General features: G+C 39.5%; 1 pseudogene across 1 annotated transcript; it reads right to left on the bottom strand.

Annotated features, from left to right (window-relative positions):
* Positions 1-8,071: 8,071 nt before the first annotated feature.
* LOC126945394 (nucleolar protein 11-like) lies at positions 8,072-12,415 on the bottom strand (annotated as a pseudogene). The gene has a single exon (XR_007722436.1). The product of XR_007722436.1 is annotated as a nucleolar protein 11-like (transcript).
* Positions 12,416-24,855: the final 12,440 nt, after the last annotated feature.

Raw genomic sequence — 24,855 nt, 5'->3', positions numbered from 1 at the left:
TTAGGGTTTTGAATGTAAACGATCATATCGTCAGCAAACAGTGAAAATATGACTTCCTCTTTTCCGATTTGAAAGCCCTTTATTTCTTTCTCTTGTCTGATTGTTCTGGCTAAAACTTCCAGCACTATGTTGAAGAGGAGTGGTGAGAGTGGGCATCCTTGTCTTGTCCCAGTTCTCAGAAGAAATGCTTTCAACTTTTCCCCATTCAGTAGTACGTTGGCTGTGGATTGTCATAGATGACTTTTATTACATTCAGGTATGTCCCTTTTATGCCAATTTTGCAGAAAGTTTTAATCATAAAGGGATGCTGAATTTTGTCAAATGCTTTTTCTGCATCTATTGAGATAATCATGTGATTTTTGTTTTTAATTCTTTTTATGTGGTGTATCATATTTATTGACTTGCATATGTTAAACAATCCCTGCATCCCTGGTATGAAACCCACTTGATCATGGTGGGTTATCTTTTTTGATATGTTGTTGGATTCAATTAGCTAGTATTTTGTTAAGGATTTTAGCATCTATGTTCATCAAGGATATTGGTCTGTAGTTTTCATTTTTGGTTATGTCCTTCCCTGGGTTTGGTATTAGGGTGATGCTGGCTTCATAGAATGAATTAGGAAGGGTTCCTTCTTTCTCTTTCTTGTGGAATAGTGTCAAAAGGATTGGTACCAATTCTTCTTTGAATGCCTTGTAGAATTCTGCTGTGAATCTGTCTGGTCCTGGACTTTTGTTGTTGTTGTTGTTGTTGGTAATTTTTAAATTACCATTTCAATCTCACTGCTTGCTATTGGTCTGTTCAAGGTATCTAATTCTTCCTGATTTAAGCTAGGAGGGTTGTATTTTTCCAGGAATTTATCCATCTCTTCTAGGCTTTCTAGTTTATGTGCATAAAGGTATTCATAGTAGCCTTGAATGATCTTTTATATTTCAGTGGTGTCAGTTTTAATATCTCCTCTTTCATTTCTTAGTGAGGTTATTTGGATTTTCTCTCTTTTCTTGGTTAATCTTGCTAATGGTCTAATAATTTTATCTTTTCAAAGCACCAGGTTTTTGTTTCATTTTTATCTTTTGTATTTTTTTGTTTCAATTTCCTTTAGTTCTGCTCTGATGTTGGTTATTTCCTTTCTTCTGCTGGGTTTAGGTTTGGTTTGTTCTTGTTTCTCTAGTTCCTGGAGGTGTGACCTTAGAATGTCAGTTTGCTCTTTCAGTCTTTTTGATGTAGGTGTTTAGGGCTATGAACTTTTCTCTTAGCACTGTCTTTTCTGTATCTCAGAGGTTTTGGTAGGTTGTGTCATTATTGTCATTCTGTTTGAAGAATTTTTTAATTTCCATTGGATTTTGTTTTTGACTGAATGGTCATTCAGGAGCAAGTTATTTAATTTCCATGTATTTGCATGGTTTTGAAGGTTCCTTTTTGAGTTGATTTTCAGTTTTATTCCACTGTGGACTGAGAGAGTGCCTGATATAGTTTCAATTTTCTTAAATTTATTGAGGCTCATTTTATGGCCTATCACATGGTCTATCTTAGAGAAAGTTCCACACACTGTTGAATATTCAGAATGTGTGTTCTGTGATTGTTGGATTAAATGTTCTGTATATACCTGTTAAGTCCATTTGTTCCAAGGTATAGTTTAATTCCATGGTTTCTTTGTTGACTTTCTATCTTGATAACCTGTCTAGTGCTGTCAGTGGAGTATTGAAGTCCCCCACAATTATTGTGTTGCTGTCTATCTCATTTCTTATATCTATTAGTAATTGTTTTGTAAATTTGGGAGCTCCAGTGCTAGGTGCATACACTTTTAGGATTGTGATATTTTCCTCTTGGACAAGGCCTTTTACCATTATATAATGTCCCTCTTTGTCTTTTTTTTTACTGCTGTTGCTTTAAAGTTTGTTTTGTCTGATATAAGGATAACTACCCCTGCTCACTTTTGGTGTCCATTTGCATGAAGTGCCTTTTTCCACCTCTTTACTTTAAGTTTATGTGAGTCTTTATGTGTTAGGTGAGTCTCCTGAAGGCAGCAGATAGTTGGTTGGTGAGTTCTTATCCATTCTGTAGTTCTGTATCTTTTAAGTGGAGCATCCAGGCTATTCAGGGTATTTACATTCAATGTTAGTATTGAAATATGAGGTACTGTTGCATTTATTGTGCTCTTTGTTGCTGGTGTGTGTGTGTGTGTGTGTGTGTGTTTTTTTTTGCTTAACTTGTATTTTTGTTTTATAGGTCTTGTGTGATTCATGCTTTAAAGAGGTTCCATTTTGATGTGTTTCCAGGATTTCTTTCAAGATTTAGAGCCCTTTTTAGCAGTTCTTATAGTGGTGGCTTGGTAATGGTGAATTCTCTCATTTGTTTGTCTGAAAAAGACTGTATCTTTCCTTCATATATGATGCTTAGTGTCACTTGATACAAAATTCTTGGCTGATAAATGTTTTGTTTGAGGAGGCTAAAGATAGGGCCCCAATCCGTTCTAGCTTGCAAGGTTTCTGCTGAGAAATCTGCTGCTAATTTGATAGGTTTTCCTCCATAGGTTACCTGGTACTTCTGGCTCACAGTTCCTAAGATTCTTTCCTTCATCTTAACTTTGGATAAACTGATGACAATGTGCCTAGGTGATTATCTTTTTGTGGTGAATTTCACAGGTGTTCTTTGTGCTTCTTGTATTTGTATGTCTATGTCTCTAGCAAGGCTGGGGAAGTTTTCCTCAATTATTCCTCCAAATCAAGCTTTTAGAATTGTCTTCTTCCTCAGGAACATCAATTATTCTTAGGTTTGGTCGTTTAACATAATCCCAGACTTCTTGGAGGCTTTGTTCATATTTTCTCATTCTGTTTTCTTAGTCTTTGTTGGATTGGGTTAATTTGAAGACCTTGTCTTTGAGCTCTGAATTTCTTTCTTCTACTTGTTCAATTCTATTGCTGAGACTTTCCAGAGCATTTCACATTTCTAAAAGTGTGCCCAAAGTTTCCTGAATTTTTTATGTTTTTTTTTCTTTAAGCTACCTATTTCCTCGAATATTTCTTCCTTCACTTCTTGTATCATTTTTTGGATTTTCTGCTTCACCTTTCTCTGGTGCCTCCCTGATTACCTTAATAACTAACCTTCTGAATTCTTTTTCAGGTAAATCAGAGATTTCTTCTTGATTTGAATCCATTGCTGGTGAACTAGCAGGATTTTTGGGGGGTGTTAAAGAGCCCTGTTTTGTCATATTACCAGGGTTGGTTTTCTGGTTCCTTCTCATTTGGGTAGGCTCTGTCAGAAGGGAAGGTTTAGGGCTGAAGGCTGTTGTTCAGATTCTTTTTGTCCCATGGGGTATTCCCTTGTTGTAGTACTCTCCCCACTTTCCTATGGGTGTGGCTTCCTGTGAGCCAAACTGCTGTGATTGTTGTCTCTCTTCTGGGTCTAGCCACCCAGTGAATCTACCCGACTCCAGGCTGGTACTGGGGATTGTCTGCACAGAGTCCTGTGATGTGAACTGTCTATGGGTCTATCAGCCATGGATACCAGCACCTGTTCCAGTGGAGGTGGTGGGCGGCGGGGGGGGGGGGGGGTCGGTGCAATGAGTTCTATGAAAGTTCTTAGCTTTGGTAGTTTAATGCTCTATTTTTGTGCTGGTTGGCCTCCTGCTGGGAGGTGGCACTTTCCAGAGAGCATCAGCTGTCATAGTATGGAGAGGAAATGGTGCTGGGCGGGGCCCTAGAACTCCCAAGATTACATGTCCCTTTGTCTTCAGCTACCACGGTGGGTAGGGAAGGACCATCAGGTGGGGGCAGGGCTAGGCATATCTGAGCCCAGACGCTCCTTGGACGGGTCTTGCTGTGGCTGCTGTGGGGGATGGGGGTGAGATTCCCATGTCACTGGAGTTGTGTACGTAGGAGGATTATGGCTGCCTCTGCTGAGTCATGCAGGTTGTCAGGGAAGTGGAGGAAAGCTGGCAACCACAGGCCTCACCAAGGTCCCATACAAACTGAAGGGCCAGTCTCACTCCCACCATGTACCCCGCAACAGTCCTGAGTCTGCTTCCAGGCGGTGAGTGAGACGGGCTTGAAAACATGCCCCAGGCTACCCACCTCCCAGCTGCAAAATAAAAGGGATTGATTCTTCTCCCGCCTGTGGAGTCTGCACACTGGATTTGCGCCCTCCCCTGATTTCTGGCCAAGAGGCTTCTTGCCCCATTCAAACTGTTATGAAGTTCAGCTGGAGATTTCTTTCTCTCTGGAGTTTTACCCCATGCTCCTCTGGCCACCCTCCCAGTGGATCCCTGTGATGCCAGGTAGGAATGGGCTGTCTGGGGAATCCAGCGAGCTTCCTAGGGCCTTTCTGCTGCTTCCTCTACCCCTGTATTTTGCTTGGCTCCCTAAATTGACTCAGCTCCAGGTAAGGTAGGAAACTTCTCCCACAAACAGACCTTCAGTTTCTCCAGTGGGTATGTGTGTTCAGGAGAAGAGGGTCTCCCTTTCCCACTTTTGTAGTTGGGGCACTCACAGTATTTGGGGTGTCTCCTGGGTCCTGCAGGAGCAGTCTGCTTCCTTCAGAGGGTATGTGGGTCCTCTTGAGATTGCTGGTTTGTTCTTCCAGTCAATCTGAATCTTAAATTTGCAAGCCACCGCATGCTGCTCTGTCTGGAGCTGCAATCTAGTCCTGCCTCCCATCCACCATGATAATCCCTCCCTCACTGGCTTCTTTTTAGTAACATGTCATGGTGCTGATCATGCATCAAATGGCACCAGCACCTGTTTTCTTCCTGTCTGTGTTCCTCATATATACACTTTTATTATTAAGTAGATGTAAGAATCCATTTAAAATAGATTTAGCTTTGGGGAGAAATTCTGTGTTGATTCCGCCCACACAAAGGTGCATGTACCCACACAAACAGTTCCTTCTAGAAATGCAAAAACAATATAGCAATGACACTAATGATCAAGATATTTTATAAAGGAAATCACCCAAATCCCATCACCAGAACACAGCTCTTTTTATTTACGCATTTACTATGAGTTTTTGTAAGTTGCAAGATCACAGTGTAAATACAATGGAGCCTCTTCCTTTTCAAAACCTGTTGCATGTATTCCTCAGACCGCTGCAGGTTTCAGAATGAGCATATTAAATGTTCTCATAATATGCCATGGAATGGATATGCCATAATTTAATTTGCCACCCATTATTGTTGGGCAATTCATTTGTTCCCAGTGTTATATTACTACAGCCAATCTCATAACAAACATCTTCATGCATGTATCTTCTCAATTCTGTTGAACTGCTTCCTGAGGAATAAAATCTCAGGAAGAAGAATTATTGAGTTAAAGGTCAGGAACAGTCCTAGGACTCTTGCTTCAGTTGACTGGGTTGCCTTCCACAAGTGTGGGTCCCTTTCTAAAATGTGCATACCCTCGGCACTAGCCAGCTTTCCCCTTTAGCCACCCAAACCTGTCCCACTCACTCTTGGTGTCTTAGTTACTGCCTGTTGTGTGGGGATCAACTTCTATTTGCTCTCTGGGTGCTCTGCACCATGGTTTCAAAACAATGTAAACCTGTTTTGGGAAACACACTCAGCCGATGTGGAATAGCCTCTCAGCTCCAACAGCTGAGAGTCCACAGTAATTATCTTTGGGGGATGCCAGGCTTGGCAAGTAAGGAGCAGATGCGTTTGTTTCTCAAAGCCCACATTGCAGAGAACTTTCCCCCACACCCTTAACAAGTGAACCACAGTGCTCTGACGCAAGCAGCCTTATGCTGACTACCAGCTCCCCTCAACACCCACTATGTGGCAGGCCCTACTACAAATCAGATATGGCTCTTGCCCTCAAAGAGCCCACAAACTCTGGTAAAGACAGACAAACAAACAACTAACAGAGATGCAATGTGGTGTCATGAGCAAGTGCGTTGCAACTAGTCTGACCTGGATTGGGACTTCAATCTTGCCATCTTCTTGCTGTGTGGACTTCAGCAAGTGTGTGTGTGCGTGTATGGTCTTGGTTTCATTCTCTACAATTAGGAATAATGGAATAATATTAATACCAGCTTCCCTCCAGTTGAACCCTGGTATTCTTGCCTGGGGGATCAGGAAATGCTTTTCTGTCCCCCACCCCCACCCCCACCCCAGGGAGAATGTGCTGAAAGGCTCCAAAGGTCATGAGGATTGGGTCTCTCTCACCAGTCCCAGGACAGGAAGGCCTATTGGTTTACTGCAGTGAGCAGCCCTGAAGTGGCTGGAGAGTACAGAACCTCAGTGACTTGGGGCTGCCTGCAAAACCATTCGCAAAAGTTCCACTGTCTCTGCCTACATTATTTCTACCAGGAGGGGAAAGTAACGTGGCTCAGCTGACTATTCTTTCCCAAGTGCTAAACTGGCTTCCTTGATTAGAAAAACACAGCCTTAGGCTGATGGCCTTGCCAGCAATCAGTGCTAATGCAAGACCCAGCTGAGGAATACAGCAGACTAGGCTCCATGCCCAGTGCCACGAAGACTTCTGCCTTGTCCAGGACATGGTCCAGAGATAGAAAATGCTGATTTTCTAGCAGAGCTACTAAGAGTCAACATTTACAAGTGCCAGCAATGGTTTTCGTGCAACGAAAGGCACAAGAGTGGGGCAGCTCTCTTCTTGTCACACCCCAGAGTCCCTGGGTAAACTTTCCCAGAGGAACTGTCAAATGACAATGGCCATGAATGGACATGTCCAGCAGTACAGACAGCCACATGGGTCACAGAAGTACCCATCACTACTGTAGTTAGCACACTCTGCCCATCAAGAGTTGTACTCTTTCTGGGAACAATCTGCTGTCTTACCATGGCTAGGAATCTACTGTCCACATCTAAAATAGGTGCACTTTCCATTCAATTTATCCATTTCTTATTACACCCCTGTGGAAAAAGCATTTCATATGGCCAGCAGTCCAGACAATGCATTTTGGGAAATACAGAACTCTTCCAATCCCCTTATTTTTTAGATAAGGAGATTGAAGCCCAGAGAAGGAAAGGGATTTGCCTGAGCTCACCCAAGAGGTCTGAGGCAGGGTAACAATAATTCAGCTATAGCACTTTCAGAAGGGATGTCTCTAATCTGTTTTTCAGATTGGGAAGCCATTAGAAGGTTTCAGCAGTGGGGATAATGCAATTGAATTAGCATTTTAGGTAAATCGCTTCAGCTGATGTGTGGAGGAGACTCTAGAGGGATGACAGTGAGGAGACAATGAAGAGTAATCCAGGTGAGAGATAATAAAGACCTAAATTTGTGCAGTAGCAGGAGGGTAGATGAGGTAAAGATACATTCCAGAAATAATTAGGAGGTAAACCGGCAGGACCTGATGGCAGATTAGGTGGGGGAGTGGAAGGAGTTAAGGGTGATGCTGAGAAATCTGGTCTGGGTGACTGGGTAGATGCCAGTGCCATGCAGTGGAGAAGCTGTTTGGATGGAGTTAAGTAGGTTGAAGACTTCCATTTCAGTGGCTGTGGAATGACCAGTGTAGATATCCAAGTAGCATTTGGCTTTATGCGGGGAAGGTTTTGGTAAGAGACCAAGATCAGGGAGATAACTGCATATTGATGAAAGTTAAAGCACAAGAATGAGAGAAATAGTCCAGGGAGAACCTGTAGAGGAAGTAGAAGCAATAGACCAAGGCTCAGAAACTCGGAGAACTCAGTTCTGACCTCCAAGGAACTCACTATCTAAACCTTATTCTTCCTCCAGAGTTCCCCTCAAAGCACCTCCTCCAGGAAAGGAATGCTGCCCTAAGAGATGTACGAGGTGTTGGGTCAATTTGGAGGACAGAAAATTCATATGTGATGGCATAATTAAATGTCTTCTGTTAGCACACAGGATTTTTTTTTTTTCACTGCTTCAATGGTCGTTTTTTATTAAAAGAAAAACAATTCAAAATATATAAGAAATTAGACTTTTATCAATACACAAATAATTTTACTTAAAATCAACCCAGTTACATATTTTTTAAAAATTGCAGAACCTCTGCACACCAATGTCCACAACCTAGAATAGGTTCATGTGAAACCTGCAGTCCTACCCCGGAGCATCAATAAGTGATGGTCCAGGTACTCACTGACATGTTTCTCTTGACACCGAGATGGTTGCAAACAAAACACCATTCTTCCCTGGATGAAGCAAGAGTTCACATAAAAGAGCTTTATAAAATGTCTATGAAGGAGAATTGGTAATATCAGAAGAGCTCCAGCACTTTAATTGAATATAATCCTCTATTATTCTTTTCTTGATTTAATTTCTGTAGCTCCTGAAAACTTACTTCAATCTTGTTGAGCTCGGAATAAACAGATATCTGAGATTTTACAAGCTTGTAAAGATTTATCAGTAGCCTCTTTGCTTCTGGCATCATTACTATAACAGTAAAATTTGCATCCAGAAGTAGACATATCCAATCCATAATCTGGTTCTAGGTAGGTGGGTATATTCCAGGAAGAGTCATAGTAGCATTTTTGCTACACTTCAGATAAAGGAAATACAAATACTTGAGAAACAGCGTGGTATGCTGTGCTGGGATGTTTTTCAAATGAGGCAGAAGAAATGTTTCGCTATATGCTGAATGAAGAATTGCATTAAATAGAGCTGCTCCTTTTGGTATCACAGGGCATGAAGTGGTCTCCTTTGTTTTGTCCTGGGGCTTTTTATTTAACTCTTGATCACAGTTATTGCATTTATCTTCTTCAGGATTGAAGCCATTTTGAAGAATTTCAGTTTGCTCTTCCATTTTCTCATCATGTACAGAATTACTATAGTCAAAAACTGACTCCATACTGACATCTGTTTCTTGAAGACTGTCATCACCAATGCTCAAGAAAATTTTTAAGCAAGCACAGGTGACCGATTCAGGAATGTCAGGGAACTGCTGTAGACAGAGTTGTAACACCTGTACATCTTTCTTTTTTAAGGCAATCTCCATTAAGTCAGGGCACAAACTGTAAGAAAGCACATGCGTTTGGATAAGCTGCATCAGACAGTTCCAGGGATAAAATGATCGTTCTGCTTTACACCTTTCCAGAAGTCCTGTTACTGTGTCCCCAATGACAGTATGAAAGTCAGGTGTCTGCTTCAGAGCCAAAAATTTCCATACTTCTACTTCAATGTGCTTTTCTGAATCTTTCATTATGGTTGACAAAAGTTGTTTGGATGGTGATACCTCTGGCTATAAACTCACTTCAATTTTTCATCTCCTTAAAATTCTTCTTAACTGCTCTGAGTTCTGGGACCCAAGTCCACATTCTTGAGGTGTTTCCCAGTTTACAAAAATGGGGCACAACATAAGTTCCTGGATCTTGACTATGCTTGAGTTTTCCAAGAGCACCTGCTAATGATGACACTTCACAGTTGTATGGAATCACAGCTAGAGATTTTCCATGTAGCATAAACAAATTTTCCCCATAATACCAGAGTTGACCACTGGTCCCTTGTGGTAACTCTTTTGAAGTCTGTAGTGTTTGAAATTTTATGTTCCATACAGAGAGGCATTCCTTAGAAGCTGCTAGTGGACTTCCTAGGACTGTGACGTGATCCTGATCCAGGGCAGTGAGTGCAACTCCATTTGGAGCATTACCAGACACAACAGCCTTGAGCAACAGTGATCTAACTAAGCTCTGATTTTTTTCTGGGTCAGTTGGACGTATTGGTATCAAGGTTTCATATATACAACCATCAGAGCTTAATGACATCAAAGAGATGAATTTTTGATCTACTGATGCAGTAAAACTCTCTATAAAAGAGTTTTTGTCTTGTCCAAGTAAGAGTGTATATTTGGTTAAGATATGTGAGTTAAACATTTGCACCTAAGCAATGTAATTTCCATGTTTTTCAGTAATAAACATTAAAACAGGAAGTCTGAATACTATGAAAAACTTTGTCCATTTAATCACTTCATGAGAGATAACAGTTTCAATTTTCTGCTGGGGGTCTGCAAGCAAGGCCTCTAAACCATAAACAACACCTTCCTTGAAGAGCACCAAGGGTTCTGACCCTTGCACTGAAAGTATCCTATATACTTCAGCTGACAATGTAGCTTTAAATACTTTATCCCTGTTTACATCTTCATTATTCCATACTCTTAAAACTTTATTATCGTGTACAACAATATACTCTCCAGTTTGAAGGTTGCAAACAACTGGACATGTTATAATTTGACCCTGTTTCACTGACCAGCTCCCCAAGGGTTTCTATTCAGAAACCTTATAGAGGATCACGATTCTGCCACTTTCTGTCACTAGAAACTGGTCTATTTTGTCACTCTGCTTCATGCCTAGGAGTCCTTCAGGTCCCGCACTCAGGACTACCAAAGACAATGTGAATTCTTCCTCCAGCGCTGCCATTTTGAGCAAACCTAGCACACCTGATTCTAAAGAGGTACTGAGAAAACTTGTAGGAAGATGCAGTTTTCCTCAGATGGATGTGTATGTTTGTCCCTTTCACCTTGGAGTCTAGTTATGTGTACATGTCTTATCCCCTCAGTAGGCAGTGTACTTGCTCCTGAGAGAAAGGAGTCCTAAATTCTCAGAAGTCCCCATGGAACCTGAAGAGTACCTGGCATGTAGTACTCAATACAAATTTGCTGAACACATGAATGAGGGTGAAGGTGGGGAAGGGTCTCAGGCCAAATAAATAGTATGAGCAATATCCCACAAGTAGGGAACTACGGGAAATGCAGAATGATTGAGTGTGGCCCATGCATAGACTACATGAGTGATGGAGAAAGAGGAAACAGAGGAGACTGGCAAGATGGACTGGGACCAGGTGTTGTGGCCTTGAACACCAAACTGTAGGATCTGATTACCTTCAAGTGCTATAGAAAGCTGGACAGATGCTGTAACTGTGGTGGGTCTGAGCAGAGGTGAGCTGTCCCTCAGAGGCTCTTTTTTGCTTCCCTTACCTCCTGTCAGGGAAGCAGTGATGAGGGCTCTGTCAGTTCCTCCTGGCTTTCTCTTGCTGGATGCTGCCTGCAGTGCCCAAAAAAGTCACCATAAGCAAAGTTACTGTAATTTTCGGGAGCCAACCTCCCATTCCATTTCATTTTTTCAGTATCCAAGAGGAAAAGAGGTAGGTCTAAAGCCTGAGGTACCATGGACTCTCAGGAAAGCTATGAGAAGGGAGTCCACAACCCTGCCTCATTAGTTCATATACAAAGGTGTAAGTTTGTCACTTCACTTCCTCTTGTGGCTTCTGAATGCTGGGGCTCAAGTCAGATATTCTCAGCATTCATTGCCCTGGAGATGGTCTTTTTTAATATCACAGGCACCTGTGACCTTCCACTACTGCATGTCCAAATTCTCTCTAGTCTGAAAAATTTAGTGACAATGTTTCCTCTTGCAGGAAGCAGAGCCCTTCAGCTCAAAGTGACTGTTTCCTCAGAATGTCTGTATTACTGCAGCTGTAGTCCTCAACCTTATTGCCTGGATACACATTTTATATCCTGCCCTTTTCCCACACAAAAATAGTTCAGGTCCATAGTAGGGGGTATGATGGAATTATCTGGAGACAGGATGTTAGAGTGGACAGACCATGCACACTACAATCAGGCAAACCTAGATATCAACACCAGCTCTACCACTTCCTGGCTTCATTACCTTAGACAAGTTCCTTAACCCTCTAAGAGACTCAGTTTTCTTATCTGTATATGGCAGAATATAATAGGATGCTGACACAGTTGTTGAAATTATTAGATGAGAAAAAAGCAAAGCATCAGTAATAATACCTGGCAGGTTTTTGGCACTCAAAAATAATTCATTCCTCTCCTTTGCCTTCAATATTCTTCACAGGGCCTAGTATACAGTTTTCATTCATTGATCCAGCCAGTTATCAATTAAAACATTACTGGGGAAAGATAGTATGTACATTGACATAAAAATTAAATACTTAGGAATAAATCTAATGAAGAGATCTATTCAAATGGAAAGATTTACAATGTTCACGAATAGGAAGAGTCACTATTATAAAGATGTCAGTAGTTTCCACACTGATTTATTAATTCAATGCCATATCCTGAGAGTTGTGTGTGTATGTGTGCAACTTAACAAGCTGCTTCTAAAATATATATGTAAAAAGTCAAGAATAGTTAAAGTATCCTTGAAGGAAGAAAAAGGGGGGAAACTTGCTCTACTATGTATCAAGATTTATTATAAAGCTATAGTAATTATGACAGTGTAGTATTGTCTCAGAGACAGACAAATAGACCAAGGAAACAGAATGTAAAGTCCAGAGACAGATGTACACATACATTGAGACTTGATGTGTGACAAAGGAAATATTTAAGTATGGATTTTAGTTAATAACAATGTATTAATACTAGTTTATTGATTGTGAGAAATATGCCATACTTATGTAAGATGATAATAATAGGTAAAACTGGGTACAGGGTTTATTATAACTCCTTGTACTATCTTTACAACTTTTCCATAAATCTAAACCTATTCTAAAATACTTTTTAAAACTTATTTTAAAACAAGTAAAAAAATCAATTCCAAGAGGATTAAAGAAAACTAAATGTATAAGGCAAATTATAAGAAAGATTATATAAGAGAATGTATGAATAATTTGGGGGTAGGAAACACTTCCCTGCATAAGATTTTAAGAAAAGAATCACAAATGAAAAATAGACTTGACTACATTTAAATTAAAAATTTTTATTAATAATATAATATGATTAAGAAGGGGAAAAAAACAAGCTACAGATTCTACTTCCAGCAATAGACAAGTAAGCTCCTATCGACCCTATCCTACTACAGATTAAAACTATGAACTCTGGAGAAAAACAAAACAAAATATAAATACACTACTTGAAGGCAGTGTGGAGAGATCAAAAGCAGGCAGATAGTGGAGGGGGGTCAACACTTAGAAGAAGAAAATGGCACTGGGTCAGTTTCCCATTACTTTTCTGGTGTTTAGCTTGAGGACAGGACCCAGTCTGTACCATGCAGAGCAACTTAAACTGTGATGGAAAAGCTGTAGTCTTTCTGTATTGAAGAACTAGAGTACAGAGTTCATAACAAACACAACTACTGAGAAGTAAGGAGGAAGTCCTCCAAAATGAGAAAGCCAGAAAGAAAGAGCTTCGAATCCTACGTATAAACTACATCCAACTCTCTGCTGACCCCAAACCATGCATGTGTGTGACAGACAGTAAGGAGAAGACCTAAGACTAAAAAAACTGAATTGTTATTTAAGCTGTTACCCATTGCAGAAGAGAAATAACTTGCAATTTGAGTCCAGCCAGTCTAGTTGCCGGCTAACACAAACAAAACAAAACGAAACATAAGCAAAATCAATATAACAAAACAAAAATCAACACTCTTCAAACGAAAAGAGCAAAACCAGGGTCCCCACACATACGAAGAACCAGAAAAGCATGAGGAAAACTCAAGAGAAAAGGCAATCAACTAAAAGTAGCCCTAAAATGATTCAAATGTTGGAATTAGCAGACAAGGATTTTTAAAGCAGCTATTATAGATATGCTGAAGGGCATAAAGGAAAATATGCTTATAATGAATGAAAAGTCAGAAAATATCAGAAAAGAAATGTAAAAATTATAATAAAGAACCAAGTGGAAATTCTAGAGCTGAAACATATAATATCTGAATTAAAAATTCACTGGATAGGCTTGACAACAAAATAGAAATGACAGAAGAGTCAGAAAACATGAAGATCAATAGAAATTATCCATTCTGAAGAACAAAGAAGAAAAAATGAAGAGAAAATAACAGAGGCTCAGGAACCTATAGAACATTATAAAAACATCTAAAACATATGTAGTTAGAGTCACAGAAGGAAAAGAGAGAAAATAAACTAGAAAAATTGTATTTGAAAAAAATGACAGAAGTAAATTCTCCCAATTTGATGAAAGACATAAACTCACAGATTTAAAGAAATTCAGCGAGTCCCAAGTAAAAGGAATACAAAGTAAATCACAGCTAGACACATCACAGACAAACTACTAAAAAACAAAGATAATGTCTTAAAGAAGCTAGAGGAAAGTAAGATTCAGAGGAACCACAATTCAAATAACTGCTTATGACATATGACATACAATGAGGGTCCAAAGACCATGGACCAACATCTTTAAAGCACTGAAAGAAAACTGTCAAGAATTATATATCTAGCAAAAACCAAGAATAAAGGTTAAATGAAGGCATTTTACATAAAAGATAACCCAGAGAATTAATAGCCATCAGATGTGCATTACAAAAAATGTTGAACAAAGTTCTTCAGGCTGAAGGGAAGTGATACCAGATGGAAGTTTGGATCTACAGGAAGAAATGAAGAGCATTGGAAATGGGTAGATAAAAAACACTACTTTTCTTCTTAATCTATGTAAAATACATATTACTGTTCAAAGTGAAAATTGTAGCATCATATGGTGGAATGTAAAATGTCAGTAAGTTGTAATACATAAACATAATACATAAAGCATAAAATTGGGAGGAATATAGTTGCAAGGTTTCCACAATTGACATGAAGGGGTACAATATTATCTCTAAGTAAATTGTGGCAAGTTATTAATATACATTGTAATCCCTAGAACAACACTAAAAATGATGCAAAGAGGTACAGCTAAAATCAAATAAATATAATAAAAATCTACAGTACATTCAAATAATCCAAGAGAAGGCAGAAAAAGAGGAATATGGGAAAAACAGAGGGGGAAAACAGAAAACAACTAGTGAATAAAGATTTAAATCTGATATATCAATAATTATGTTACATGTTAATAAACATGGACCACATTTGAATTAAAAGGCAGAATGTCAGAATGGAGAAAAAGAGCAAGACACTATCATGTGCTTTCTAGGAGATATGTATTTTAATATAAAAATAGAGATTGGCTAAAAACAAATGGATGGAGAAGGGCACATAGTATGTAAACAGTAGTACAAGAAGGCTTCTGTGGCTATCTGATATTAAATCAGGTAAAGTAGACTTCAGTAAGAATGTTACTAAAGGTAAAGAGAAGCATTTCAGAATGAATACAGAATTACTTCATCAGGAAGAGACAGCATTCATAAATGTATATGTGGTATAATAACATAACTTCAAAATAAAGTAAAATTGGGAGAATTAAAAGGAGAAAACATAGCTGGAGATTTTAACAACTTGTTCTCAGCTACAGATAAAGGAGCTAGACAAAAATTAGTAAAGACTTAGAGGATCTAAATAACATTACCGACCAACTTGACTTAACTAATATTTACAGAACACTATATCCAACGAGAGAATACACTTTTTTTTCCAAGTATACATAGTGCCTTCACCAAGATAGGTTTACGCTAGGCCATAAACCATGTGTAAGTAAATTTGACAGAAATAAAATGTAGAATATGTTCTCAGACCACAATGGAATTAACAAGAAGTCAATAACAAGATAGCCAGAAAAATGGAAACTTTGAAAATTAAACAATATACTTTTAAATAACATATGGGTCAAAGAAGAAAGCATAAAGAGAATTAGAAAATATTTTGAATTAAATGATGATAAAAACACAACATATTAAAATTTGTGGGAAGCAAGTGATGCAGCACTTAGAGAAAAAAGTTGTAACTTTAAATGTTTATATTAGAAAATACTGCACACTTGGGGCGGAGCAAGATGGCCGAATAGGAACAGCTCCAGTCTCCAACTCCCAGCGCGAGCGACACAGAAGACCGGTGATTTCTGCATTTTCAACTGAGGTACTGGGTTCATCTCACTAGGGAGTGCCAGACAATCGGTGCTGGTCAGCTGCTGCAGCCCGACCAGCGAGAGCTGAAGCAGGGCGAGGCATCGCCTCACCTGGGAAGCACAAGGGGAAAGGGAATCCCTTTTCCTAGCCAGGGGAACTGAGACACACAACACCTGGAAAATCGGGTAACTCCCACCCCAATACTGCGCTTTAAGCAAACGGGCACACCAGGAGATTATATCCCACACCTGGCCGGGAGGGTCCCATGCCCACGGAGCCTCCCTCATTGCTAGCACAGCAGTCTGCGATCTCGCAGCAAGGCAGCAGCGAGGCTGGGGGAGGGGCGCCCGCCACTGCTGAGGCTTAAGTAGGTAAACAAAGCCGCTGGGAAGCTCGAACTGGGTGGAGCTCACAGCAGCTCAAGGAAACCTGCCTGTCTCTGTAGACTCCACCTCTGGGGACAGGACACAGTAAACAACAAAAGCAGCAGAAACCTCTGCAGATGCAAACGACTCTGTCTGACAGCTTTGAAGAGTGCAGTGGATCTCCCAACATGGAGGTTGAGATCTGAGAAGGGACAGACTGCCTGCTCAAGTGGGTCCCTGACCCCTGAGTAGCCTAACTGGGAGACATCCCCCACTAGGGGCAGTCTGACACCCCACACCTCACAGGGTGGAGTACACCCCTGAGAGGAAGCCTCCAAAGAAAGAATCAGACAGGTACACTCGCTGTTCAGAAATATTCTATCTTCTGCAGCCTCTGCTGTTGACACCCAGGCAAACAGGGTCTGGAGTGGACCTCAAGCAATCTCCAACAGACCTACAGCTGAGGGTCCTGACTGTTAGAAGGAAAACTATCAAACAGGAAGGACACCTACACCAAAACCCCATCAGTATGTCACCATCATCATCAAAGACCAGAGGCAGATAAAACCACAAAGATGGGGAAAAAGCAGGGCAGAAAAGCTGGAAATTCAAAAAATAAGAGCGCATCTCCCCCGGCAAAGGAGCGCAGCTCATCGCCAGCAACGGATCAAAGCTTGATGGAGAATGACTTTGACGAGATGAGAGAAGAAGGCTTCAGTCCATCAAACTTCTCAGAGCTAAAGGAGGAATTACGTACCCAGCGCAAAGAAACTAAAAATCTTGAAAAAAAAGTAGAAGAATTGATGGCTAGAGTAATTAATGCAGAGAAGGTCATAAACGAAATGAAAGAGATGAAAACCATGACATGAGAAATACGTGACAAATGCACAAGCTTCAGTAACCGACTCGATCAACTGGAAGAAAGAGTATCAGCGATTGAGGATCAAATGAACAAAATGAAGCGAGAAGAGAAACCAAAAGAAAAAAGAAGAAAAAGAAATGAACAAAGCCTGCAAGAAGTATGGGATTATGTAAAAAGACCAAATCTACGTCTGATTGGGGTGCCTGAAAGTGAGGGGGAAAATGGAACCAAGTTGGAAAACACTCTTCTGGATATCATCCAGGAGAACTTCCCCAACCTAGTAGGGCAGGCCAACATTCAAATCCAGGAAATACAGAGAACGCCACAAAGATACTTCTCGAGAAGAGCAACTCCAAGACACATAATTGCTAGATTCACCAAAGTTGAAATGAAGGAAAAAATCTTAAGGGCAGCCAGAGAGAAAGGTCGGGTTACCCACAAAGGGAAGCCCATCAGACTAACAGCAGATCTCTCGGCAGAAACTCTACAAGCCAGAAGAGAGTGGGGGCCAATATTCAACATTCTTAAAGAAAAAAATTTTAAACCCAGAATTTCATATCCAGCCAAATTAAGTTTCATAAGTGAAGGAGAAATAAAATCCTTTACAGATAAGCAAACGCTTAGAGATTTTGTCACCACTAGGCCTGCCTTACAAGAGACCCTGAAGGAAGCACTAAACATGGAAAGGAACAACCGGTACCAGCCATTGCAAAAACATGCCAAAATGTAAAGACCATCAAGGCTAGGAAGAAACTGCATCAACTAACGAGCAAAATAACCAGTTAATATCATAATGGCAGGATCAAGTTCACACATAACAATATTAACCTTAAATGTAAATGGACGAAATGCTCCAATTAAAAGACACAAACTGGCAAACTGGATAAAGAGTCAAGATCCATCAGTCTGCTGTATTCAGGAGACCCATCTCACATGCAGAGACATACATAGGCTCAAAATAAAGGGATGGAGGAAGATCTACCAAGCAAATGGAGAACAAAAAAAAGCAGGGGTTGCAATACTAGTCTCTGATAAAACAGACTTTAAACCATCAAAGATCAAAAGAGACAAAGAAGGCCATTACATAATGGTAAAGGGATCAATTCAACAGGAAGAGCTAACTATCCTAAATATATATGCACCCAATACAGGAGCACCCAGATTCATAAAGCAAGTCCTTAGAGACTTACAAAGGGACTTAGACTCCTATACAATAATAATGGAAGACTTCAACACTCCACTGTCAACATTAGACAGATCAATGAGACAGAAAGTTAACAAGGATATCCAGGAATTGAACTCATCTCTGCAGCAAGCAGACCTAATAGACATCTATAGAACTCTCCACCCCAAATCAACAGAATATACATTCTTCTCAGCACCACATCACACTTATTACAAAATTGACCACATAATTGGAAGTAAAGCACTCCTCAGCAAATGTACAAGAACAGAAATTATAACAAACTGTCTCTCAGACCACAGTGCAATCAAACTAGAACTCAGGACTAAGAAACTCAATCAAAACCGCTCAACTACATGGAAACTGAACAACCTGCTCCTGAATGACTACTGGGTACATAACAAAATGAAGGCAGAAATAAAGATGTTCTTTGAAACCAATGAGAACAAAGATACAACATACCAGAATCTCTGGGACACATTTAAAGCAGTGTGTAGAGGGAAATTTATAGCACTAAATGCCCACAAGAGAAAGCTGGAAAGATCTAAAATTGACACTCTAACATCACAATTAAAAGAACTAGAGAAGCAAGAGCAAACGCATTCAAAAGCTAGCAGAAGGCAAGAAATAACTAAGATCAGAGCAGAACTGAAGGAGATAGAGACACAAAAAACCCTCCAAAAAATCAATGAATCCAGGAGTTGGTTTTTTGAAAAGATCAACAAAATTGACAGACCGCTAGCAAGACTAATAAAGAAGAAAAGAGAGAAGAATAAAATAGACGCAATTAAAAATGATAAAAGGGATATCACCACCGACCCCACAGAAATACAAACTACCATCAGAGAATACTATAAACACCTCTATGCAAATAAACTAGAAAATCTAGAAGAAATGGATAATTTCCTGGACACTTACACTGTTCCAAGACTAAACCAGGAAGAAGTTGAATCCCTGAATAGACCAATAGCAGGCTCTGAAATTGAGGCCATAATTAATAGCCTACCAACCAAAAAAAGTCCAGGACCAGATGGATTCACAGCTGAATTCTACCAGAGGTACAAGGAGGAGCTGGTATTCCTTCTGAAACTATTCCAATCAATAGAAAAAGAGGGAATCCTCCCTAACTCATTTTATGAGGCCAACATCATCCTGATACCAAAGCCTGGCAGAGACACAACAAAAAAAGAGAATTTTAGACCAATATCCCTGATGAACATCGATGTAAAAATCCTCAATAAAATACTGGCAAACCGGATTCGGCAGCACATCAAAAAGCTTATCCACCATGATCAAGTGGGCTTCATCCCTGGGATGCAAGGCTGGTTCAACATTCACAAATCAATAAACATAATCCAGCATATAAACAGAACCAAAGACAAAAACCACATGATTATCTCAATAGATGCAGAAAAAGCTTTTGACAAAATTCAACAGCCCTTCATGCTAAAAACGCTCAATAAATTCGGTATTGATGGAACGTACCTCAAAATAATAAGAGCTATTTATGACAAACCCACAGCCAATATCATACTGAATGGGAAAAAACTGGAAAAATTCCCTTTGAAAACTGGCACAAGACAGGGATGCCCTCTCTCACCACTCCTATTCAACATAGTGTTGGAAGTTCTGGCTAGGGCAATCAGGCAAGAGAAAGAAATCAAGGGTATTCAGTTAGGAAAAGAAGAAGTCAAATTGTCCCTGTTTGCAGATGACATGATTGTATATTGAGAAAACCCCATTGTCTCAGCCCAAAATCTCCTTAAGCTGATAAGCAACTTCAGCAAAGTCTCAGGATACAAAATTAATGTGCAAAAATCACAAGCATTCTTATACACCAGTAACAGACAAACAGAGAGCCAAATCATGAATGAACTTCCATTCACAATTGCTTCAAAGAGAATAAAATACCTAGGAATCCAACTTACAAGGGATGTAAAGGACCTCTTCAAGGAGAACTACAAACCACTCCTCAGTGAAATAAAAGAGGACACAAACAAATGGAAGAACACACCATGCTCATGGATAGGAAGAATCAATATCGTGAAAATGGCCATACTGCCCAAGGTTATTTATAGATTCAATGCCATCCCCATCAAGCTACCAATGAGTTTCTTCACAGAATTGGAAAAAACTGCTTTAAAGTTCATATGGAACCAAAAAAGAGCCCGCATCTCCAAGACAATCCTAAGTCAAAAGAACAAAGCTGGAGGCATCACACTACCTGACTTCAAACTATACTACAAGGCTACAGTAACCAAAACAGCATGGTACTGGTACCAAAACAGAGATATAGACCAATGGAACAGAACAGAGTCCTCAGAAATAATACCACACATCTACAGCCATCTGATCTTTGACAAACCTGAGAGAAACAAGAAATGGGGAAAGGATTTCCTATTTAATAAATGGTGCTGGGAAAATTGGCTAGCCATAAGTAGAAAGCTGAAACTGGATCCTTTCCTTACTCCTTATACGAAAATTAATTCAAGATGGATTAGAGACTTAAATGTTAGACCTAATACCATAAAAACCCTAGAGGAAAACCTAGGTAGTACCATTCAGGACATAGGCATGGGCAGACTTCATGTCTAAAACACCAAAAGCAACGGCAGCAAAAGCCAAAATTGACAAATGGGATCTCATTAAACTAAAGAGCTTCTGCACAGCAAAAGAAACTACCATCAGAGTGAACAGGCAACCTACAGAATGGGAGAAAATTTTTGCAATCTACTCATCTGACAAAGGGCTAATATCCAGAATCTACAAAGAACTCAAACAAATTGACAAGAAAAAAACAAACAACCCCATCAAAAAGTGGGCAAAGGATATGAACAGACATTTCTCAAAAGAAGACATTCATACAGCCAACAGACACATGAAAAAAATGCTCATCATCACTGGCCATCAGAGAAATGGAAATCAAAACCACAATGAGATACCATCTCACACCAGTTAGAATGGCGATCATTAAAAAGTCAGGAAACAACAGGTGCTGGAGAGGATGTGGAGAAATAGGAACACTTTTACACTGTTGGTGGGATTGTAAACTAGTTCAACCATTATGGAAAACAGTATGGCGATTCCTCAAGGATCTAGAACTAGATGTACCATATGACCCAGCCATCCCATTACTGGGGATATACCCAAAGGATTATAAATCATGCTGCTATAAAGACACATGCACACGTATGTTTATTGTGGCACTATTCACAATAGCAAAGACTTGGAATCAACCCAAATGTCCATCAGTGACAGACTGGATTAAGAAAATGTGGCACATATACACCATGGAATACTATGCAGCCATCAAAAAGGATGAGTTCGTGTCCTTTGTAGGGACATGGATGCAGCTGGAAACCATCATTCTTAGCAAACTATCACAAGAACAGAAAACCAAACACCACATGTTCTCACTCATAGGTGGGAACTGAACAATGAGATCACTTGGACTCGGGAAGGGGAACATCACACACCGGGGCCTATCATGGGGAGGGGGGAGGGGGTAGGGGGGAGGGATTGCATTGGGAGTTATACCTGATGTAAATGACAAGTTGATGGGTGCTGACGAGTTGATGGGTGCAGCACACCAACATGGCACAAGTATACATATGTAACAAACCTGCACATTATGCACATGTACCCTAGAACTTAAAGTATAATAATAATAAAAAATAAAAAATAAATGTTTATATTAGAAAAGAAGAATGGCCTAAAATTAATGACCTTGGATTCCACTCTAAGAAACTAGAAAATCATGGGAAAGCAAATCCAAAGTAAGTAGAAGTTAAGAAATAATAAAAAGGGCAAAGGTGAATGAAACAGAAAAAAAAAAACTGAGAAAATTAACAAAGCCAGCAAAAATTGATGCTCCTCTTCCTCGACTAATCAAGAAAAAAGAGAATGCAAATTAGCACTAACAGGAATAAAAGATGATCATCAAAAACAAGAAAAGCCTGAGATCATTAAAGATCCTACAACATTAAAAACATAATAAAATATTATAAACAGCTTTATTGCAACAAATTTGACAACTTGGATAAAATAAACACATTTCTTAACAATAACTTACTGAATTGGACACAAGATGAAACAGAAAAATCTGCATTTCGTATCTAATTAAATAAATTGAATATATTATCAAAAACATTCCTTCCTAGGAAGAAAACTCCAGAGCTAAAGAATTCACTGGTGTTTGCCATCAGACATTTAAGGAAGAAATAACACCAATTTTACCCAAACAGTTTCAGAAAATAGACAAGGTGACTCTTCCAATTTGTTTGATGAGTCCAGCATAATCCTACTTCTTATGTTTTCTTCTAAAAGCTTCATGGTTCTAACTTTTATGTTTAGTTTTGTGAAACATCTTTAATTTTGTGTTTGACATAGGTATAGGCTGAGAATATTTTCATGACTTGGGTAAGAAAGCTTTCTTAGGAACGGAAGGGACACAATAACCATAAAAGAAAATAAAAACTTATAAATAAGACTTTGTCACGCCAGGTGTGGTAGCTCACGCTTATAATTCCAGCACTTTGGGAGGCTGAGGTGGGAGAATTGCTTGAGGCCAGGAGTCTGAGACCAGTCTGGGCAACGTAGTGAGATCCTGTCTCTACCAAAAATTTAAAAAATTAGCTGGGTGTGGTGGTGCACACCCATAGTCCTAGCTTCTTGGGAGGCTAAAATGGGAAGATCGCTTGAGCCCATGAGTTCGAGGTTATGGTGAGCTATGATCGTGCCACTGCATGCCAGCCTAGAAGGCAGAGTGAGACCCTGTCTCAAAAACAAAACAAAACAAAACAAAACTTCAGGGAGAGCATAATTTCCTAATTTCCTATTCCTTAAGTGTGGGCTGCTCGTGGTAACTTCCTTTCTATGAGTATAGTATGGAAGAGGGGAAAAAGAGTAAGGTTATTGTGGGGAAACCTGACAAACTACTTCAGCCAGGTGATCAAGGTCAATATCAACAGTGATAAGTCATGTTGATACGATGTAATGAAGATGGCACTCTATCTCTATGCTATTCCTTCCATAAACTCATAAATTCAGACTAATCACAAGAAAAACATTTGATAAATCCCAAGAGGAGCATCCTACAAAATAGCTGACCTGTACTCCTTAAAACTATCAATGTCATCAAAAAAAGAGAAAAGCTGGAGAAAATGTCACAGCAAAGAGAATCCTAAGGAGATATGGCAAATAAATGATATTAATATAGTATCCTGGATGGGATCTTGAAATAGAAAAAAAGATACTGGGTAAAGACTAAGGAAATATGAATAAAGTATGGATTTTAGTTAATAATAATGTGTTGATCTGGGTTTATTAATTGTCACAAATGTACCATACCAATGTAAATGTTAATTATAGGGGACACTGGGTGGGAGGTATATGGGAACTCTCTGTACTATCTTTTCATTTTTCTATAAATCTAAAACTGTTCTAAGCAATAAAGTCTATTTTTGAAAAGACATCATTAAGAAAATGTAGAGATGAGTCACTGACTGGGAGAAAGTATTTGCAAAATATATATCTGACAAAGGACTGGTATCTAGGATATTACAAAAAAATTTCTAAAACTCAACAATAAAAACAACTCAATAAAAAGAGACAAAATATTTAATGGACACTTTATGGAATAAGATATACAAATGGCCAATAAGCATGTGAAAAGATGCTCACCACTATCATTAGTCATTAGAAGAATACAAATCAAAACCTGAAGTAACTCAGGAATGGAAAACCAAACACTCTATGTTCTCACTGATATGTGGGAGCTAAGCTATGAGGATGAAAAGCATAAGAATGATACAATGGACTTTGTGGACTTGTGGGGAAGAGTGGGAGGGGGGTGAGGGATAAAAGACAACAAATATGGTGCAGTGTATACTGCTCGGGTGATGGGTACACCAGGTTCTCACAAATCTCCACTAAAGAACTTACTCATGGCTGGGCGCGGTGGTTCACGCCTGTAATCCCAAAACTTTGGAGGCTGAGGTCGGTGGATCACCTGAGGTCAGGAGTTCAAGACCAGCCTGGCCAACATGGTGAGACCCTATCTCTACTAAAAATACAAAAAGAAAAAAAAAATTGGCCAGGTGTGGTGGTGGGCACCTGTAATCCCAGCTACTTGGGAAGCTGAGGCAGGAGAATCACTTGAATCCAGGAGGCGGAAGTTGCAGTGAGCTGAGATTGTGCCATTGTACTCCAGCCTGGGCAACAAGAGTGAAACTCCATCTCAAAAAAAAAAAAAAAAAAACACCACCTGTACCTCCAATAACTTATGGAAAAATAATTTTTAAAAAAAACCACAATGAGCGATATCATTACACCCACCTGAATGGCTAAAATTTAAAAAGAATAAGTACACCAAATATTGGCAAGGATATGAAGCAACTGGAACCTTACACATTACTGGTGGGTACATAATATGGTGCAACCACTTCCAAAACTGGTGTAGCTTGCATTTTCTTATAAACTTAAACATATACCTAACTCTATGACCAGGCAATTCCATTTTTAGGTATTTTCCAAGGAGAAATGAAAACAAATGTCCACAAAAAGTTTTATGAAAGCAAACTCATAGCATCTTTATTCACAAAAGCCAAAATCTGTTAACAGCCCAGGTGTCCATCAATAAGAGAATGGACAAACTAACTGTGGTAAATTCATACAATGGAAGACATCTCTGAAATAAAAAACAAACTACTGATATATGCAGCAACATGGGTGAATTTCAAAAACATTTTGCATGGAAAAAACACTTACAAAATAGCATATA

This window comes from Macaca thibetana, chromosome X, assembly GCF_024542745.1.
Source record: "Macaca thibetana thibetana isolate TM-01 chromosome X, ASM2454274v1, whole genome shotgun sequence".
In the NCBI taxonomy this organism is placed as follows: domain Eukaryota; kingdom Metazoa; phylum Chordata; class Mammalia; order Primates; family Cercopithecidae; genus Macaca; species Macaca thibetana.
The sequence above is the reverse complement of the archived record's forward strand: the minus strand, read 5'-3'. Positions and strand labels throughout refer to the sequence as shown.